Source organism: Corvus kubaryi, unplaced genomic scaffold (genome assembly GCF_017639235.1).
Source record: "Corvus kubaryi isolate FWS band 111438036 unplaced genomic scaffold, C.kubaryi_AGA036_p1.0 37385, whole genome shotgun sequence".
In the NCBI taxonomy this organism is placed as follows: domain Eukaryota; kingdom Metazoa; phylum Chordata; class Aves; order Passeriformes; family Corvidae; genus Corvus; species Corvus kubaryi.
In genome coordinates, this window is record NW_024581127.1 from 5,935,615 (window position 1) to 5,953,763 (window position 18,149).

An 18,149-nucleotide genomic window follows, 5' to 3' on the forward strand; every position below is an offset into this window, starting at 1 on the left:
TCATTATTGCTTAAATAATGATGTTATACTGAGGGAATGTAAAGCAGCATTGTTTGGATGTAGGAATATACTTGGGCCCAGAAATATCTTAGTAGTTATTTGCTATGTGAAAAGGTCTTTTTATTTGAAAGCCAATATTTTAGAGATATTTCTCTTTTCAGATTTTACACTTCTCATCTGAGGTTTTTCAGTAGACTTAACAGTTATATAATCAGATTTTGTCTTCTCCTTTCCAACAATCCAAACAATTTGGGTGATAGGCAGGTCTGGCTTGATTGAATTTCCTTCCCTAAGTCACACTTTCACATCTTGTTTAGAATTCTTTCTTGACCACTCTAGTGTGAAACCAGTCTAATCTGTGTTAAATTCAGTTAAATAGGGTAACTAGCACAAGAATTGCAACATTGAAAAAATGGCTTAAACAAGAGGCCAATATGACTTCTGTCGAAAGGAAGTCTATCAATTTGGAGAACTGCTGGTTCAGTTCCTCAGGGAACTTGTCTTAGGACAAGTATTTGATCTCTTCATTAATGGCTTCGATACAAATACTGGGAGTGTGCTAATGAAATTTTTCAGACGACAAAAACTTTGGCAGAGTTGCCCATACTGAGAAGAACTGGAATTTCATACAGGAAGAATTAGATGACCTTGACAACTGTAGTAATAGAAGCAAGATGAAATTTAATAGTACAAAGTGTAAGGTCATGCACTCAGGGACTAATAACGAGAATTTCTGCTATAAGCTGGGAGCTCATCAGTTGGAAATGGTACAGGAGGAGAAAGACTCACATTTAATCAGTCAATCACATGATGATTATCGTTACCAGGGTGAAGCTGCCATGAAAAAGAAAAGTGTAATCCTAGAATGTGCTGGGATGTTTTCTAGTACTGGTAGAGAGCACCACTTCCCCAAGGTCTTGGAAAGACTGCCTCTGGAATAGGGCATACGATTCTGTTGCAAGACAGTTCATTCAACCCAGAAGTACTATAGAGAAAGAGAAAAGAGATGTTGAGAACCTCAGGCGACACCTGAAAAACACTTAACTTATTCTGCTGATGAGTCCCATCATACTCCATTGAAGGTTTTCAGTGAAACTTTTTTAAACAGTACTTTAAACACTAGTTCAGTGGGAGTTGTTCATGCTAACAGCCATGTTCAGCTAGCATCCTGCAGTATACAACTGTTTTCAGCCAGTGGAAAAGCACATCAGTAAGCACATAAATAACAGTTTAGGATAACTTATTTTTATAGATATTGTGAAGAAAACATCAGTGACGGTAAAATATGAACTTTTTGGTAAAACCCTGCACCCTCAAGTAAATGCTTTCAATTAAAATTCCTTAGAAGTACTGAAGAAATCAAGTACAAGATAATATGAAAAGTTCTCTATATTCCTCTTTGTAGCTGTGTAAGGACAACAACTGATGAACCTATGCAAAGTACAACAATTTCTAAGTGCGCAGCAACCACAAAATAAAATTTTACACCAAGACTGTAATGAGAATATCCTACAACAACTCCCTGTCTTTCTAACTGTGCATGAATGAATGAAGCAGAGATTTCTTTGAAAATCCTTTGCCCAATGGATTCAGATTCACATTAAGAGGCAGGAAAACAGTGACATGCTTGTACTATGGCTTTAGGCATGTTCAAACAATCTAATTTATTTAAATGAGATGTACTTCTTCAATTCTGTCTTTAAAAAACAACAGCCTGACAGTTTCGTTTCTTGGATGCACAAAATATTTCATTGCCACAGAAAAGATCAGGGTTTGGAAGTCGTCACACAGAATTCTTGCTTCTGGAATGGTTATGTCAGAAATTAACTATTCAAACAGGTGGAATTCAGGATTTTTCAATAAAATTATTAGTGTTTATGACTATACTAATAGGAAGGTTTGAAAAAGCAGGTAAGCCAACAAAAGGGAAAATAAATGTAAAACATGAAAACTTAAAGGCCCTGCTTTGAGGGGTAAAGAGCTAAGTTGAACATCCTTTGTTTGTAGATGGTAGATGAGAAGATCTGAAATACTATGTATGTAAAGAAACATTTTCAGATCTGAGACACTGTATGTTTAAAGACACATTTTCAAACACACGTTTTTTAAAAAATCTTTGAATGTTGGACTACAGATATAACTCCAGTGTATAAAGATACCTTTGTGCTAGGTTTATGAGACAATATGAAGTATGGAAAACATGCAGAAAAGGATATGGTATAATGATTTTAAAGAACCCATGGTAAATGTGCAGTAGTCCACTTAACACCATTTTGCTTCTTGAAGTACAAACACAGCATGGACTTCCTAGTATTATTTTTAAGCAGTTGCTGTGTTGTTCTTATTAAGATCACACACTTAGTCCTGAATTAATTAAGACATTTCTTTTTTTTCGTGATGCATGTCAACCTTTTATTTTTAGGGAAATATCCTTGTAAGATAATAGAACAATTTCATTCTCTGTCACCTCTGTTGTCCTGTATTTTCTGCTACTACTGCACTGTATATTTTTAGAGCAGGAGAAAGGAAATTTTATATAGCAAACAATTAAGACCTAGAATATTCAAGCTGTCATGGTAGGTTATGGAAGAAATTTTATCTTACCAGTATATAATGTCATTTCTCTGTAGTCCCACTGCCTATAATCCACTGCAAAAAGTAAATAAAGTCCTGGAGCAATTCTTTCTCTCCTTTAGTTTGCCACTTTGCAGTTACAGAATCCAGAGGCAGGATTATAGCAGCTGGTATATAAATACTAGCATCCATTCCTACATTTTACTTTTAACTTTTAGCAAGGGACAAATTATTGTTGTCTCTACTTGAGGTGGGTTCCTGAGAGCTTGTAGGGTTATGACAACCATCTCAGGCACTGCACATTTAAGAGCAACAATGTCATTTCTGGAAGAAGCAGACAGTATTGTCTTTTGCAAAGATTTGGCTGCCAAGAGATAAAAAGAGCTTGGAAAATGACAAAATTGATATGATGGAGTTGTTATACATTTCAGAACATAAACTTGTAGACAACATGATGGATTACAGCTGCTACTGAATGCATGGGACAAAATAAAAGTGCCAGCATCCATGTGGCAACAAGAACAGTGGGTACAGTGTTTCCAGAAGATGTTAGGGCCCCTGTTCTTAACCATAGCAGAAAGAAAGCAATATCATTCCAGGTAGTGGTTTGTATAGACCAAACTGGGTTAGTAAGCACAGCAAAGATAGACCAGAATAAGGCAAAATAAACTGAGGATGAAAATTGGGTTCTCAAAATAAGGTAGGCGCCTAAACAGAGAGACTACATAGAGCAGATAGACTGTCAAGGGTTAAGGCAACTCGATAGATCAGTGTCTCTCATGTCGGGGCTGGGCATGATAGTCAAGTGAAAATGGCACTGAAAGAAGGAAGTGCATATGGGAAAATGGATTGTTTCCTTTGAAGTGGACAAACAAAAAAACAAGCAATGACAAAAAACCCACTTGAGCTTTCTTATTCAAACAACCTCCCAGCCCCACACCGAGAGTGAAACCAGTCAAACTGCCAGAAACTACAAAAACTTGCAGAAACTACAAGAAAGAGGAACTTTTCACAAGGACATGTATTGCTAGGACAAGGTGTAATGGCTTTAAAATGAAAGAAAGCAGGTTTAGACTAGTTATAGAGAAGAAATTCCTTACTGTGAGGGTGGTGAGATACTGGAACAGATTGCCCAGAGCAGCTGTGAACACCCCATCCCTGGAAGTGTTTATGGTGAGGTTGAATGGGGCTTGGACCAACCAGAGTTAGTGAAATGAGCTCATGGCAGGGGCTGGAAATAGATGATCTTTAAGGTCCCTTCCAACTCATTCTATGATTCTATGGTGAAATCAGCCAGGTGGGAGCCCTGTATGTCACCACTGACAAAAGCGACAACAGAAGTAGGCTTAAAAATTGCTGAGTTTATTTATACCAAAGCAAATGAAGTTCACAGCAGTGTTGGGAGAAGGGGAAGAGACTGTCCACCAGTATATACAAAGAAGAGGGAGACTTTGTCCCAAAAAAAATGGACAGCATACACAGATTAACTGCTGGCAAAAAGAGGCGTAGAAAAAATCAGGAATGAAAAAAATGAAGGAAGCTTCTGAAGTGTAGAGTGGGACATTCCGAGATTTTTTTCAGTGGTGTGAGTTGACAAAGAGAGCATAAATGAAAGAGAGGACTCAGAACACAGACTGGAGTGCAAAACAATAAAAAAAATGATTTCAAGAAATTCTAAAATTCACAGAATGGGGGAGGGTAATATGAAAATATGTACACAAACACATGCACATATATAAGTATATATATTTATATCAGTACCACCTAATTCTATGGACAGAGGTGCCTATGTTCTACATTGACAGACATTCAGTATGTCCACATCCCGGCTGTTAACAGACTTAATAACATCATCTTTAAAAGCAGTATTAGTAGTGACTGTGACCAGAAGCTCTAATCTCACTCTGACTTTTCTAAGTTAAAGATGAAAGTCATGCAGTTTAGAATTTTAATTTATTTGTAGTAATTGCTTTGCGAAGCTTGTAATATTTGTTGAGATTTGATATCTCCCTGTAAAATCAATGGACATGTTGCCAATAGTTTAAAAAAAATCAAAATTAATAAATCTTTTATAAACTGTGTTGCAAAAGTGAAGTACCCAATTAAAAAAAAAACATTATTCCTGTTACTTTTCAGTGGTTTAAAGTGATTGTTCTAAGCTACTACGTTTATTTGTTGACATTGTATAATAAACTCTGTTCTACAGTTTTTTATCATAGTCTAAGAACCTGCAACACTCAAGACTAGATGATACTACATAAGCTTTACAAATGTCTTCTAGCAAACGTGAAAATGTTTTTATATGAACCCACTGGATTTGGTTTATGTGAAGATAGCTGTGATGCACTTGTTAGAATAGAATTCTAAATTTAAAAAGCTTGCTTTTTCTCTCATTCCGTGTTATATAACTTTAAATAAGACATGTAAATACTCTTATTTTAAGTGATGTGGGATGCAATTCAGAATGCCTACTGGCAAATTTTCAGCAAGAAAAAAAAGAGGCATCTGAAATGTATCTTAAATATATCTTAAAAAAATGCATTCGTATCCCAGAATTGTTTTCATTTCTAAATAGGAATTATCATGCTTACTTTGTCTTTATAACTGTAGCCCTGGAGGGCTATAAATACAGAGAACAATATGTAAATTCTCAAAATTATTTATTTTCACCAATCTCCTTTTTAAATAATAGAGCTTACATGTTTTTATTTGTTCAAGAACAAGTCCTAGACATTAATTTGATTTATATTGTATAAACGCTTGTTAGAAGTTCCAATTCAGAAAATATTGTCTCTGTACTCAGAGAATTCAGCAAAGTGTTGCAAAGACTAACTTATTGGCAGCATTGGTTCACATTTAAACAATACACTTGTCATCTGCAGAAGAAGAAATTTCAGTACAGTATTTAAAAACATGTCTCAGTAGTTGAAATTACAGATCTTTTAAACCTATTAACATTTTACTAAGTTTGACCTTATAAAGGTAACATTTAGGGTACATTTAAAGTATCCAGCTTTTACTTTTTTATATATGTTAACAAGCATTGCTGATGTTGCTGTGATAACTTGTCAGTTTTTCTTTAATGGTCATATAAAGCTTTCATTAATGGACAGCATGAATTAGACCTTCCCGTGGGCAACTTGAACTCAAGTGGAGATTTTTATTAAGGGTTTTTTAATTGAATGAACAATTTTAATTTTTTTAAGAAGAATAGTTGTTTTTCTTCACGTTTTTTACCCCATTTAGCTTCTCTGATCCTGAGGTGTTACTTAAGGGCATAATTAGTAAACATTTGGGGCTAATGCCCAAATATTAGAGATTCAAAGCCATGATTATACCTTCCTTTTTAACTAAGCTTTAATTTTGCTTTCATAACCATGAAGACTGTAAGAGACATTTCAATCTTGACATTTTTCAGAAATATGATGATTAAAAGGAAATAACATATTTTTGCATTAAAAATTCAAGGCATTATAGTACAAAACTCAAATTTGTTCTCTATGGTACACAAATTAGATTGTGTTTGACTTTGTTGTTATGGTGGTAGTGAATTTCTTTGAAAAGTGTCTCAAGCTGATGAGTAAATTCTCTGTTTCTGCTTTCAACAATAATACCTTATGCAAGTGTCCTTTCGGATCACTGCAAACCCCAACAGGATCTGGGAGTCAGTAGGAAGAAAAACGTCAGGAGAAATTGTATCTAAAAAACCTATCCCAAACTATCTCCTTCATATTTCCAGGTAACTTCAAGAATAGCAGTGTCAAGTCCATTCATCTATGCATTTGCATCTCAAAGCAGAGAACCCACTCAATGAAGATATCATTGAAATTAATAATAGCAATAGCAGAAAATATTTCTGGTATGCTTTGTAGTCAAAGTAATATGAAAACATCTTCTCAGCACCACCAATAAACCAACATGTACATGCTGTTTACAGTAATGATGAAACAAACGTGAAGTTGAAATAGCCAAGGTTGTATTTCACAGGAGTGATGGAGACAGTGGAAGTTCATACCAGCTGATCCCATATTCAGCTCATTAAACTATGAATGACTCCAAAACTATTGCCAAATGTGGTAAGAAGTGATAGCTTTTCCTGAGTCAAAAATAAACAAACCAGTTTAGTTCAGCAAGGTCTGTATTTTTTGATCTGTTAATTAGGGGGAAAAAAAAATGGCTACTAAGAAAAAGCTGCTGTTTTATGAAAGAGGTTTTATGGCCAGGGCACATCTCTGGTCTGATTTAATGTAGATTGCATCTAATTGTGCAGAAGTTTCTACTGAATTTTCTGTTGAATACCATAGCTTTCACTTCCTGCAGTTAAACAGAGAATATTGTTTGTATGCACTACTGACAGAGAGCTGGGACACTGCTGTTCTTTCTGCTATTCCAATTGCATCATATCCAGAGAAAATTGTAACAATGCAAGTCAAACAGTCCCTCTTTATCTAGGATGTAGACTCTTCTGTACTCTAAGGCAACTGCTCAGTATGCAGAGGTTTGAGTCACATGATTCCCATTAATTTTAATGGGAGTTACATGGATAAATCTGTGCTGAAATTCATGGGAAGTTAATGTCAAAAGAATTTACTCTTCCCAGCTTTGCTCTCTGAACTTATGTCTGGCTACCTGCACCTCTCTAAAGATCCTGGAGGAAGGAGAGGATGGAGCAGTATAAAGTGATTAAACTGAAAGCATTCAGAGTTTAAGTGGTCTAAGGTGTGTGTTCCAAGGTAGGAAATAAGTAATGAAATGGGAGCAAATCTAGTTTTGATCTGATAGTCTCCTAAAAATCTCCTTTGAAAGCATTATCATATTTATCATAGTGTTGTGCACATTATACATAATTTATTTTTTAGTTGTGTAAGAATATATATTCATGTTGAAGTCTGACATTTCAGTGAAGTGTATCAAATGGTTTATTATTATTATTATAATAAACAACAAAAAAGACTCAGAGGATGTGCTTAGAGTTTAGCTCAAATTGTAGTTAAAATATAGTTGCTGGATTTCTGAGAATTTCAAACTGAAATGAATTGAATCTGAATCTATTTGATATGCCTAAAAAAGGGAGGGAAGAAAAAAAAAAAAGACAAATGCTGAGGAATATAATTAGGACATGTGAAAAAGTTAGGATATATGAAAAGAAATAGTTAAGTGCTTAGCTCTGGATTCAGTTCCTGCCACCATTACATTTACAGAAATCAGTGGAACTAAATATGGTTCTGAATAAAAGTAGCATATAGTATAAATAAAGGATCAAAGTAATTTTTCAATCTTACTCAAGTCTCACCCTATTGACTCAAACAGTGAACATCGAATGTGCTTTGAGACTAGTTCAGCACTGCCAAATATGCCATCCAAGTGCAGTTTTCTGGCAGGATTGTATGCAGCTTGTGTTTATTAGATAGGCAGCTATTTGAGTTGATTAGCTACAAACATTTCATGAAAAAGAAATAATTGCTCATTCACTATAAAAACATGTAGTTTTCTTCACCACTTGCTGACTCAGCTTCATTTGTGGTCTGAGGAATGAAGTCATATGGGTTTTTCATATTCTTGTTTTAATTTACAGCATTGGGAGGAATAAGAGCAACAATCTGTTATAGCCTGCCCTTTCTCTGTTGCCCTGCTCCTGAGGACAGAGGCCAGAGAATCTCTCTGCTGCCTAGTCACCAGCAGACTCTCTTTTGGAGAGCTAGGAAAGGAGGAGACAGCAATGATATCCAATAAACTAAATATACACAGCTGGCAAACAGCTTAGTGGCTGGTGCCAAATCATGTGAGTAAACCTGCACCCAGATCAGAACTTAGCAGAGATTGGGGAGTGGGCTGGCTTCTTGACTCTCTCCCCGTAAGCAACCCATGAAAACTGAGCTCATCAGTGCCTTTTCCTGCTATCCTGATTTTTTAGTTCAGCAGAACTGAGTGTGAACTTGTGGAGAGCTCTTTGAATGCTGGGCATCTCCAAGAAGCAAAAATTACAACTGACATAACTTTTTACTGGTGCAGTTAAAAGATCACGGTCCTGAATTTCATACTAACATTGGGACCATAACTGTTTTACTGGTTTCTTTTTCAGCTTACTAATATTCCCAGGTAGTGTTCTGATCTGGAATATAGTTAGAACATGGTCATGGCCTGGAAGTAATGAGAAGGAAATAGAAAATGACTTGGCCCTCAGAATGTAGCTAATGAGTCCATCCCTCCAAAAATGTTTCTCTTTACAGAGGGAAATTTGGTTTTATTATTGCTCCTTTTGCTTCTTCAGGATGCATTGGAAAGACTCCTATTTCAACTCTGGCTGGCTTCTTAAAAGTAATAATTACAGACCTTTTTCTCCTCTGAATACCACCTGAGTGTGAATAACTGGAAACACATGTTGTTTTCTTGCGATCCTATCTGATTTTTGAAACAAAAGTTTAGAGTAACACTACTTCATATGAAAGGTTATTGAAAACGAGTGACAGAGACCTGGGGAGACAAGAACTATGAAACTGGAGAAAATACCAGTTACATAGATTTAGAGGGATGGGCACTGTCACAGTACCAACCACAGCGAAAGAATTAATGCAATTCACATTTGAAGAAAGAACATACTCAGAAATACAATTACACATGTAATAGATTGCATCAGACATATAGGAGAAAACCAAACTTATCAAAATCTAGAGCCATTTAATGCCATGTGAAAAATGTGGTTTGGTATAAAGTTTGTCCTTATTGTGTGCCGAAAACTGAGAGCTACTTAGAAATCTATCTTCATTTCTGTATTTTCAGAGAATTCCTTTCAGATAAATATTTCATAGAACAGACTTTGCTATAATTAACAGATTAAAATGTGCAAAATTTGTTGAAGAGGATTTCACAGAATAAGATCAAATAATAGCAAATGTCAATGTATATCATCCATGTACATACTTAATTCAGGATCTGTTGAAGGAAAGGAATACGTAGGGAACAAAACAAGGTACCCTTCATATTTAACAATACATTTGCTCTCAGAAGAATGCTTGGAAGATAATAGAAGCAACCCTTAACAAAAGTAAGGTTTTTCAAGTAGTAGGAGAGCTGAAAATGTGTATATATACATTTCGTAGTAAAGTTTTGGAAGATGGTACATAACTTGTAGAAAACATAGAGAAGCAACCTAAATAGAAAAAGAATTAAAAGATACAAGCATCTGAGTGCCAGAAAAAAATACAGATTACAAAAATTTAAAAAAGGAGACAATGGGATTTGTTCTTTGTTGATGCACCACAGAATAATCTGATCTGAACAAACATGGTCAGATTTTTAACAGACCATTTTTTATAAGTTACTTCAAACAGCTCTTCTAAAGTGAGGACATCTTAGCAGAAAGTTTATCTGCCAGTTACTCCTTTCACTTTCACTGCCTAGTGGAAACTCCTGCATCCCTCCTCTCCAGTGACGCACAGCAACAACTGGTGAATGTTTATGCACAGGCAGTCAAATACCATAGCTGGGATTGTTAAAATGGAAAAACTTAGCTTATATGGCAGTTGATATGGTATCCAGCTACTGCACAAGCAAGTCATTAGCACTGTGTTTTAACAAAATGAGATTGTAATTAGGTGCCTTTGCTTCTAAAGCAGAATGACTTGCACATTTCTGGCTGCTTTTCCCAAAACATGACATCAGAGTAATCAGCCATAGACTGTCATTCTTTGCTCACCCTACATTTTTGCTCCATTAGTAACTCACAACTAGTCCCTGAGCAAGACGAGATTCTCAGTCATCTGGGAGCAATAAATATCTCTGCCAGGCTTGATAAGATTTCTCAGACACATATAGTACTTTTTGTTTTGTTCCTGTTTTTCAATTTCACAAACTGTCTCTGTGTTGGTCAGGTCTGGATCATTGTTGAATTGTGGCTGCTTTGCCTCAGTAGGAATTAACAGTGCTCCTTTGTACTAGCTGTCTTGAATGCAATAGGACCATCAGAATAGCTTTCTTTCTTTCCACTATGTGGGCAGACTGTCCAGAGTATCCCATCAACACCAATTCCCACCTGTTGCAGGGACCCTATGGGTCACTAATTGCAGACCAATAGGGAATCCTCTTTCCTACACTGGGCTGTGGTGACTGCAGCTTGGATGAAGGACTGGCAAATCCTACAGTCCTGAACTTTAGTTACCTGTACTCTTTCTCTTGGGATCTGGGCATAGTCTTGAGCTCTGTGCATTGAACAGTTATAGAGCTGGGTCCAGAATCTGGAACTAGACATCTCAAAATGGAGATTAATGACTACATTCACCAGCTATTCCCCAAAATATGTGGTATTACCAGAGGACGTCACAAATGATGTGTGAAATGAGACACCTTTGCAGATTGGCAGTGCACAAAGAGGATAAAGAGAATGACATGTAATTATTACTGTGCTATTCAACTTACACAAAAGACAGAAAAGTCCAATAAATCCGAAAGCTTTAGATTTGCTTAAAAAATAATAAACTGCTTGGAAATTTCTTGCTAATAAATTTCACCAGGACTTTCTTCCGGAAGGGAGAAGGGTCCAAAGGAAGAAAGGGAGACATTTTAAATTAGTTGACTCAAAGTTCACTCCCTCCTTTTTCTTCACTTGGAAAACTGCAAGCACCTTTCAGGCACATTAACCTTAAATACTGGAGGGTGAGAAGGAGGGAAGCTATGAAAATACTGAAGTTTTGGGAGGATTCTAGATGTACCTCTATCTGTCAACATAATAGATGCAGTGCTGTTGCTTTTACAGACAGAAATGAAAACAAGATATGTCTGCCAAAAGGTGAATTAAGAATTATCTAAGAATATTTCTTCCATTTTATTAAGTTGGGGTTTGTGGCAAATTGTAAAGCATACATTGTCCAATCTGAGAGATAAACTGTTAGCAAAACATCTTAAATACAACTGAAGAAAGTGCATACACCAGTGTCTGGCATCAGTTCTGTAAGCTTCTCAGAGGTAGTTTCAATAAATTCAGAAAGCCCCTGCACATTTTGAGATAGGTATGTCAGGCCGCCAGTTCTGAAAGATGAACAGTACTATTTATATATGAAATGTTTTGAAAGGAAGTTACATGAGCAGAGAAAATTGAAGAATATTAATCCTGAGTGTTTTTTCTGTTATGCGGTCAACAGATTTTTTTCACCTGTCCATGGGATTCTTTACTTCTCTTTGTTTAATTGAGAAATGCATAATAAAATTTTGTAAATGCTGCATGATAATTTTATTAAGAAAATAAAAGATCTGCTACACAGTATCAATGTACAAAATTTCAATCAAGATCTGGCCAGCAGATCATCAAAAGACACTTTAAAAAGAAAATTAATATTGAATTGTTTCAAATTGTTTCCAGCAGGCATCTGTACTAGGCCCAGTGCTATTCAGTATTCCCAGCAGTGATCCAGAGGTGCAAATACAAATTACCATGCTGAGGATCTGAGGATGACAGAAAGATTTCTCAGTGAGTACAGAATCATGAAACCAAGGAAGAGGAGATCTCTTTATCAGCTAGGCCCATTGCAAGAAATGAGCATTTTAGGAGAGATAAACGCATAGTTAAATATAATACAAATAGATTTCACCCCCCAAAAATACCCCAAAAATGGGATACAGTGACATGGAATGCCTCAACTCTACAAGGATTTATGGGACCAGCAACTCAGCATGAGCTCCCACCATGAAGCTGCATGAACACAGAATGTAATCCTCGAATCCTGACGCAGCTGTTGGAATAAATTCCACAGATCTGTTGTCCATATTTTGATGAGAATGGTGGAAAAAGAAATGGAGACTTCACAAAATTGCATTTAAAATTAATTTGAGAGCAGAAGAAAATTATTTGCTGTAAAAGCATAAACTCAATGTCTTTGATTATCAAAAAGGAGGGTTGAGTATTACTTGATTAAAGGTTATAGATTATGGGAGAAAACCCTCATATGCAGATTCTTTATCCTGAAGGGGACTGTAACAACACACCCAACTACTCCCACCATCACCCCAAATAAATAAATAAATAAATAAGCTGAACACTGAAAAATCAGAAACAAATTAGTTTTTACTAATGAAAATGAAGGTGAAATATATTACCCAAAAATGATGAATCATGCCTACTGGCATATCTTCAAATCATGATACAAGTTAAAATTTCATCATAAATTACCTTTTCCTTAGTTAAATAATAATTTTATTGGACTTGATACCAAATAAATGAAATTGATAAAATTTAAAGGTCCATGCCCACAAACTAGCAGCGGTTGGATTTCAGAAATACAAAACAGAATAGAAGAAGTAAGAAATAAAATAGAGACAAATTAGAATGGTCTATTCAAAATTATATATATTGTCTGAAGATCTGTGGCATGACTTGAGACTTTTGTTTTATTTCTAAGTGAGGATCTCTGACTCTAAACCATATGCTCTACTGTGGTATGTATTGCATAACTATGGAAAATGTCTTAATGTAGGTATTTTTCATTCACATAAAATTGTCTGTAAGAATTTATATCCCAGCTGGTATGATGTTATACAGAAACAATATCATGTGTTGTTCTGCAAGTTGTGCATATGTTTAGTTTCTGAGGCCAAAAATCAGGATGTGGTTTGAAGAAAAGTGGGAGGAGTCAACTAGTAAAAGTGTTATACCATATGACAACCTCAAAAAAAAAAAAAAAAGAGCATATCAGTTGGGAAAATATATAGCAGAAGCAGAGAGTGCCTTTACTGCAATAACCAGTGATCTGCTGTGCACATGTGCACATTCTTGTACCACTGGAGTTTTAAAAGTATAGCAACCTGTTGTTTGCATAGTCTGAACATCTGTAACGATACAGCAAAATCACTTTTTTGTGACACAATCTGATATTTTGGGCCAGCATTAATAATTCTGAATTTCAGTATATTAGATACATACCAAATTATTAAAACCTTTTATTTATTAAATTAGATACTGGTAATTCAATATTATTATTATTATTATTATTATTATTATTATTATGATGTTTTCATGTCTAAGACAGGAGACAGGATGGTCATGTCACATTGTAAAGAAGTACACTTATAGGCTTGCTGTTGATCTAATGAGGCTTCTGAGTAATTCTCTGCTAGAGGGTAGTGGACTGCAAGTCAATTTAGTGGGTTTTAAGGATATCAGAATGATAGAACTCATGATTTGGAAAGTGTCCAACTTGTAAATTATTTAACATACCTCATCCTCAGGTGAGTCATGCATCTCCTTAAGTCTGAAAATGTTTTACTGCCAGACCTGATATGACCAATTGGAAACATGTTTTTATCCCTGAATTAACATACTAGGTCTCCTTGTGTATTTAACCTGGTTTAGAGATTCACAGTGAATTGAAAGTAAACAGCTTCAATCTCAGTAGCACATATATTAATTTCAAAAAATTGAAAATATCTTCAAAAGCAGTTTATATACATCTACTCTTGATATATAAACCGGCTGGAATAGTAGGAAATCACATTTGTAGCTCCATGACTGTTTTCTCTATTTATTTTTTATTTTATTTTTATTCATGTTGAAATTTTCAGGTTCCATATAGACACATTATTCACCTAAATTTCTCTATTATGTTCAATCAAGTTTTCAGTAATTTTTTAATTCTGTGTTTTCTAACTGTTAATGAAAGTAAATAATCACCAGATGTAATGAAATTCTGCTTCTTGAACTTATGCAAGTATTGCAGTTAAAGTTACTTGAAATAAAAACATACACAAGTTAGTCATTTTCACAATTAAAACATAAGCCCCAAAGATGCTCCTATTTATTTAAATCACTCTGGGTTTAATTAAAGACAGATAACAAATTGTTATCAAGTGTTTGTCTCTATTTGAGTCTTTAATTTACCAACAATTATAACATATCCATTTTTATCATATAGTAATTATGGTTTCTTCTTTTATAATAGAGCCTGATACATTTGATGGCATCTCGTGAGCATGTCAGTGGTATATGACAACCATTTCATAGACCTGTGCTTCAGCTGTGAGCTGGCACCTACCACTGGCAAAAATGCAGGTAACAGACACTATTGCCCCTTCACTGATAACCTAAAGAGAAAAATGTTGCATTCCCACTTTTGATATTATGTTAAAACATCTTAATTCTGTATCTGGTTTGTTAATTTTCTTTCCTACCCTAGATGCTGAAAGCTTCAGACAGGAATCAAATTATGGGGTTTTTTATGTCTCTAGCCTTATAAACTTGGGCCCTTGTTCCAGGCCAGAACACATTTCAAGACTGTTTGCAAGAGCACAGAGCTACACTCAGGGTCAAGGTACAGGATATGCCAGAGGACAAATCTTCTTCACAGTCCCATTGCATAGCTCTGTGGTGACAACCAGCCACACTTGAGCAGAGCTAAAGGCTGGCAACATGGGGCAGGGGTCAGGAGACACACCACCCTCAGCACGCTCCTTGCCCGTTGTCAGAATAAATGTGATTAGTACTGCCAGAATAAACCGTGGAGAGGCTATTGGCTTGTTGTATTTTATATTTATATAGGTTTTCTACAGGTTCCACTAATTTCCTGTTAATTTCCTTTCCTGTATCATAAAATATGCACAGCCATATAGCAACAGTTCTTTTCTGTCACCAAAATTCTCTACAGGAGATTCACAACACAAGTCTCTTTTTCTTTTTTTATTTTGTTCTGTCAAGAAATAATAATTAAACCAGCCTTCTTATCTAATGGGAAAGACATGGCATTTAAGATGTTAGCCAGACAAAATGTTGCTGAAAGTTCAGTAGCTGAAATAAAGACATGGGCCATACTAATTTCAAGTTTTTGTGAGGATGACAGAATTCTGATAATGATGGGATCTCCTAAAAGAGGCTTTTTTATTCACAGCAACCCTCCTTTCTCTCAGGCTCCAGAGACCTGCATGTTCCAGGGATGATACCAAAAATCTGTCCATTAAACAGTTAAAAAAAAAAAACAACAAAAAACAAAGCAAATCCAATAAACACCGCGTTTAAACTTTGCCTTCACTGCCTTAGAGAACCACCTCTTTCAGGATGTGTAGTTCAAACTTTTATTTTAAAATCATGAGGTCCAATAGGCAATTTTAAATACACTATGAAACACCTTTCTCTTTCATTGTGAAACTTCTAGAGACCGCACTGCACTACACTAGAAAAAAGTGGGCATTATCATCTTCTGTTTGCAGATAGGGCAACTACGATTAAATGCCCAACACACTTCTGAAGTAGCAGCAAAGAACAGGCCCTGGATGATTCTTTCAAGCTACCCTAAGCAATCTGTCAAACAAATATTTTTTTTCCCCTGCCTGAAGACTTTCTTCACTGTGAAAAGTCTTTTTTTGTTTCCCATTATTTTTTAAGAAAATTAGACAATTTCTCTAGTTTTTTTTTGTTTATATTATCTTTATTATTTCAGAGATCCTCTTGTAGTTTGGAAAAATAATAACTTTCCAGGCTGCATTTATTCATTTCTGTTGAATAACCTTGATGTCTTAGTGCTTCCTTTGTGAATGGAAAAAAAAAGTCATTACTTGTGCTTCCCCTTAACATCTACATTCTCTCACTTGGTACAGAAACTCTTACTGATGTGTCTGGAAATTGTACTAATTGTCACTAAATTCAAGGGCTTGATTCAGGAAAACATGTCTAAACCAGGAAAGGAAAAAAAAGACAGTGCAAGACATTCAACATAGTTAAACATTTACTTACATTTGTATCCAAAAAGATAAATAAATACTGAGTTGGAAGGGTGATAAAACAGTAAAATTCATTGCATGAATCAATAATTTTCCTTAATAAATAGTCTGTGATCGTAATGAATTAAAAGATAATCTCCTTCAGTTTAAAACAATCTTAAGAAGGGTCAAAGATGTGTCCTGCAAGCTCTGACAGACACTTTATGTAGTCATTCATTGTAAGCAACGACAGAAACATCCCATCTTCCATGTTCCTCTGGTAGGAAAAAAATCATATAATACAATGAAATAGAATTTAAACAAATTTAAAGCAATAAGACTTTTCTGCCCTAGACTATGTCCCATTTCTTTCACAGCTTTCGGAAGCCTTAATGGTTTATAGCAGTGGGCAACAAAGAGTGACCTCTGAACAGCCGGTTCCAGGATTTAGACATGTAAATAATTTTTTCTTTTCGAACTTGAAAATGAAGGCTACAGTTTGCTCTGCCACCACTCATGGGGCTTTTTCTGATGACACAGATGTAGAAGCTTTGAGTAAAATGGAAATGTTAGTTGCCAGAAGCATAACCGTGAGCAAATCCTGGTAGGCAAGGTCTCTCATCCTGTTGCAGGTCACCATCTCCTTTCTGTCCCTTGCCTAGTGGCAGGGGCTGTTTCAATGCTGCTGTGATGTGCTGTGCTGGATCTCGAGCTGGTAATGTGACTTGCAAGGTTTTTTCACATGATTACAGGCAAGAGAAGCTTTAAAGTACACAGCCTGTTAAATTCCGGTAAATATGCTACTGCATGTTTTAGAAGGAGCTCCTTACCACATGGTTCACAATTAGTGTGTCCATTTCAGCACTAAAAAGATACCTAGGAAAAGAAAATGTGGTGTAAGTACTAAAAAAGTATCAGAATAGAGCACTTAGACTGAATAATTAATACCATTTTATGTTTTGCAAACATATATTTTAATCATCAAAGATGACTAAGGCTACAAATTCATGTTTATTGACAAGGATATATTTCTTAAGTCACCATTTAAAATGGATTTTTATGGCTGGTCTTAATAACCAAGAGGAAAAACTACTGCACTACATGAACATACTGAAGAGACAAGTTACATGGCCAAAAAGATTCTCTAACTCACTGAGCAAAAAGGCAATCGGGCAGTTATTGAGGCACAACAAAGAAAGAATTGTCCTATTCTCCCTGTATCTATCATTTTAAATATGAGTAAAATCACCAGTTAGTCTAAAAAGACAAAGTTAACAAATTTTCCAGGCTTGCAACACATATGAGTTTGGATTATGAGTTTACATAACTAATGATCATCATAGGTCTGCTTCATAATGCTGACTTCAGCAAAAGTACTACCAGGAAACATGTTTTATTACCAAAATATAACATTTTCTCACCTCATTTTTACCAGTGACGACACTTCCTTCTGCTTCACATGGTTCTACTTCCCCTCACATTTCTTCATGTTCTTAAATAATTATCATAATTTAATCCAAATAATCCAGTTTCCTGTTAAGAATTTTTCCAGTAGTGTGCTTAATAGTTTAAGCAGAAATATAGTCCAAAACATTTTGCTCTCCTGAGGCATATAATAGTTGCACACAAAAGATAGCTTCCTATAGCTTCCTATGGTACCAGGGTTGCACCATGAATTTTACGTAACATTTGAAAAAGTTGTATCCTGATTCTGCAGTATCTTATATTTCTGCATTGGCACGAGTTAGTACTTCATATAAGTATAGCCTGACTATGCTTTCTGACCATAACACTGCCAGCTACCAAAGGAAGTAGTTTCAGTCTGTTCTAGCTAAATGTCACGCCCCAGACAAAGATTACTGCTCCTTCAGAGCTGCAGGTGAAGCTGCTTGTGGAGC

General features: G+C 35.6%; 1 long non-coding RNA gene across 1 annotated transcript in view; it reads right to left on the reverse strand.

Annotated features, from left to right (window-relative positions):
- Nucleotides 1–12,613: 12,613 nt before the first annotated feature.
- The window catches only part of LOC121668603, a 30,214-nt gene continuing 24,678 nt past the window's right edge, over nt 12,614–18,149 (reverse strand). Inside the window, exon 2 of the long non-coding RNA XR_006017484.1 lies at nt 12,614–17,127. This is a non-coding gene — a long non-coding RNA (uncharacterized LOC121668603). The remainder of the gene's footprint in view (nt 17,128–18,149) is intronic.